This window comes from Sorghum bicolor, chromosome 6 (genome assembly GCF_000003195.3).
Source record: "Sorghum bicolor cultivar BTx623 chromosome 6, Sorghum_bicolor_NCBIv3, whole genome shotgun sequence".
NCBI classification, from domain to species: Eukaryota; Viridiplantae; Streptophyta; class Magnoliopsida; order Poales; family Poaceae; genus Sorghum; species Sorghum bicolor.
Window position 1 is genome coordinate 39,657,484 of NC_012875.2, and position 3,627 is coordinate 39,661,110.

Here is a 3,627-nt window from a genome sequence, read left to right on the forward strand (position 1 = left end):
CGTCGGTCAGACCTGTAAGTGTTCGACTTACGTATATTTTTTTTTTAACTTTAGTTCCTGTAGTGCGGCATCGGATGTCGACCCTGGCCAAACTGCCGGCCAGAGAACGGGCGAGCCTGCCCGCGGTTCTGGGGATGCAGCTCCCCAGACCACAGAGCAGCCGACAGCTGCAGTCGCGCCTGGGAGCGCCGAGGGGCTCCCGAGCGCGGTGCCGACAACAAGCAGCCCGACCAGGACCGAAGAGGCTCCCCCAACTGACTCCTCAGAGAAGGGGAGATCTCCGACCGCTCCTCCTGCCGGGGGGAGTGAAGTCCCCCCGCCGCCCCGAGCAGGAGCCTCTTCGGCTGCGGGCTCCCCAGGTCTGGTCCAAGGGCCAGTAATGCCTGGGACCACCACCGGGGGTGACGCAGCACAGGAGGAAGAAACCCGGGCGGCCTCCGACGACGAGGTGGAGGAGATCGAGGGTCGTCCCCGTGATGGCCGCCAACACGTGTATGTGTGGCGCCAACGCGGGGATCACTTTATCGGTCATGAGGAGGTCGCCGAGACCGAAGAGGCCGCCAGGGTGGAGCGCGCGGCCAAGCGCCTTGTCGACGAAGTCAAGGTAAGCGGCTTTTTGTACTGCTGCGCATTCTTTTGCCTTGTCTTGCTTGATCGTTGTATGCTTGCTTTGTAGGACGTAATGAAAACGGCGAAGTACCGGAAACGGTGCTTTGACCAGATAGAAGGCGTCATGGCCGAGAACAAGGCCCTTGCCGCGGAGGTAGACCGGTTGCGGGCGGAGGTCGGGGAGAAGGTGGTCGAGATGAGCGCCGAAAAGGAGCGTCGTCTCGACCTCGCTCGTCGTCTGGCCGACCAGTACCGGCTGCAGGAAGGTTAGTCACACGTTCCGAGTAGTTTCGCGTACTTGTATAGTTTGCTTTGCTGACCAGTTTAGAATTCACGCAGACTTGGAGGAGGAGGTGGCGAGCCTCCAACAAGAGAAGGAGCAGCTCGGCCAACAGCTCGCCAGTGCACAGGAGTCCGGGCGGCGAGCGGAAGAGGAATTGGGTCGAAAAGACCGGGAGTTAGCTGGTAATGGGTGCCGCCTTGTTGGTTGCTGCCTGCCCCTTTGCTTGTCTGATATGCCGAAAGTAACGTTTCGTTTCGTTTGCAGTGCTCAAGGTGAACACCAAAAAGTACCTGGATGACCTGATCAAGGACCGGGACTCCTGGAAGGTCAACTGTTGCAGGATCTGGAAGGGAGTGTCCCCGGTCCTGGACCTGATCAGTCCCGAGCTCCCGGAGAGCCAGCCCCGCGCGCCGCAGTTGACCCCGGTCGAGAAGGCGCAACGGGCGTGGGACTGGCTCCAGCAGTTTGTGAAGGACGCCGGGGAGTTTGCCGGCGCGCACGTCCTCAGCATGGTACGCGCCCACTACCCCCTGGTCGACTTGAGCAGGCTGGAGAAGGGATACCCGAAGGAAGTCGGCCCACAGGAAGCGGACGAACTTCGGGGTAGTCTGCTGGACTTGTCGTCGACAGTGATCGGCGACATCAACCTGTGCGGAACGGCCACTCCTCCAGACCAGCCGAGCTCAGATAGGTCGGCCAGGGAGTTGTCGGGCGCGTCCGTTGCTGGAGATGGGCGGTCGACGCCTGCGGTCTCGACCAGCCAGGCGCCGGTGGCCCCGACCCCTTCGTCCGGGCAGCAGGGCCAGGCGGGTGATCAGCCCGAGCAGCTAGGCCAATAAAGTAGTCTGTAGGAATAGACTAGTATCTGCCCGTCAGGGTATTTATTGTAAACTTTGTATGTAAAGTTTGTAATAAAGTTTTCTTTTTTGTCATGACTGTTGTTTTGAGCGCTGTAAAAATATCTGAGTGACGTGTCACCGTATTTGTCTTGGTTGTCGCCAAGAGCATCCATTGCAGGAGTTTTGCCGAGTGCTGTGTATGACAAGGTATAGGCAAAAAATAGAGAATTTCATTATCAAAAATTATAAGATACTTACAAAAGAAAAACTTTATGGATAGAAACGTCGCAGTTTGTCGATGTGCCAAGAGTTAGGCACTCGTGTTCCGTCTGGGTATGCCAATCTGTAGGACGTAGGTCGTGTGACCTCGATCACCACAAAGGGTCCTTCCCAGGGAGTGGATAACTTGTGCATTCCCTCCTGGCTTGTTTTCCATCGAAGCACCAGATCGCCGACCACGAAGGAACGGTCCTTGACGTTCCTGTTGTAGTATCGCCTGACTGCCGCGAGATATTTTGCTGTTCGGAGACATGAAACTAAACGCTTTTCCTCCATGCAATTGATTTCGAGTTCTCTGGCGTTGTCGGCAGTCGCCTCGTCGTAGTGCTCGATTCTAGGAGATCCGAAGTGTATGTCGGACGGCAGGACCGCCTCTGCACCGTATACCATGAAGTAGGGAGACACCCCTGTGTTTCGACTGGTCTGGGTTCGGAGGCCCCAGACTACTGCCGGCAATTCTCTCATCCATCGACCGGGTGCTCTGTCGTTTTCGGTGTACAGCCTCTTCTTTAGGGCGTCAACGATCATTCCATTAGCACGTTCGACTTGACCGTTGGCACGTGGATGTGCTACTGACACATATTTTATGACTATGCCTCTGTCATCGCAGAAATCCCAAAAAGTGGTGCCAGGAAACTGAGTGCCCAGGTCGGTGATTATGCTGTTCGGAATGCCGAATCTGTGTATGATTTGATTGAGAAACTCCACGGCCTTCTCGGAGGTTGCCTTGACCAGGGGCATGTATTCAATCCACTTGGAGAACTTGTCGATTAGCACGAAGACAAACTTGAAATTGCCCGGGGCTGGTTTAAATGGTCCGATCATGTCAAGCCCCCAGCAAGCAAAGGGCCAAGACGACGGGATAGTTTGAATTTCATGGGCAGGTACGTGGGTCCTCTTAGCGAAAAACTGACATCCTTCGCAATGCCGAACCAGTTTTTCTGCGTCGCCGACCGCGGTTGGCCAATAAAAACCTGCTCGGAAAGCCTTTCCGACCAGCGTTCTAGATGCGGCGTGATTGCCACAGGATCCAGCGTGTATGTCTTCCAAAAGCTTGATACCATCATCTTGGGGTATGCACTTGAGCAGTACTTCGGAGCTTGCGTTTTTCCGCATGAGTTTTCCGTCGACCAGGATGTAGTTCTTTGATCGTCGGATGAGGCGCTCGTTCTCTGTTTTGTCCTGATAGCCTGTCCCGTCTGATATGTATTTGATGAACGGGGTACGCCAGTCACGCCCACCGGTTGTCGGAGTGGCGTCATCTATGAGCATTGCCTCGGTGGGTTGCTTGTCGACCAGGGGAGGGCTTACGCTTGGCTCATGGATGTCCTGGACAAAAATACCCCGCGGGATCTGGGCCCGAGATGAGCCTAACTTTGACAACGCATCTGCTGCTTGATTCTTATCCCGGACCACGTGGATGTACTCTATGCCATAGAAGTTAGTTTCCCATTTGCGGATTTCTTTGCAGTAGAGATCCATCTTCTCGTGGGTTGCGTCCCACTCCTTGTTGAGCTGGTTGATGACCAAAGCGGAGTCGCCGTAGACATAGAGGCGCTTGACCCCCAGTTCAACGGCTAGTCGTATGCCATGTAAGCATGCTTCGTATTCGGCGAC